Consider the following 492-nt stretch of genomic DNA (forward strand, 5'->3'; position numbering starts at 1 on the left):
TATAGACCGATATGTGATGAACCAAGTATAGTAAAATGTTAATGGTGGAATCTAGAACAGGTGTTCATTCTTTCAATTTTGCCATATGTTTGAAATTTTTCATAAGAAAGGGGCCAGTTATTTGGGGGTTTGCAGGAAAGCTCTGCCACTGGAGGAGCTGGCTAGTTCTAGAACAGAGCAAATGGAGACACTAGAAGCTGAGGGAAGCAGGAGCAAAGCCCCGTTACCTCGCAAAAGTAATTCATCTTTTTCCGTCTGTTTTCTCAACTACCACCGAGGCATTCGGTGATATTATGCACTTTCTCGTGGGTGGGGCTTCGTCAAAGTCGGGGGATCCTCAATCCAGCGCCCAGCCACGCCACAGACCCACCACCCTCCCGACCCTCCAAGCGCCCAGCCCACTTAAACGTCCCAGCCCTCTAGGGCCTCGCCTGCCCGTTGCTCTGGTAACCGCACTCCCGTTTCCGGGATGGTGCCGGAAGTCACTTCTCA

This window comes from Myotis davidii, unplaced genomic scaffold (genome assembly GCF_000327345.1).
Source record: "Myotis davidii unplaced genomic scaffold, ASM32734v1 scaffold4152, whole genome shotgun sequence".
NCBI classification, from domain to species: domain Eukaryota; kingdom Metazoa; phylum Chordata; class Mammalia; order Chiroptera; family Vespertilionidae; genus Myotis; species Myotis davidii.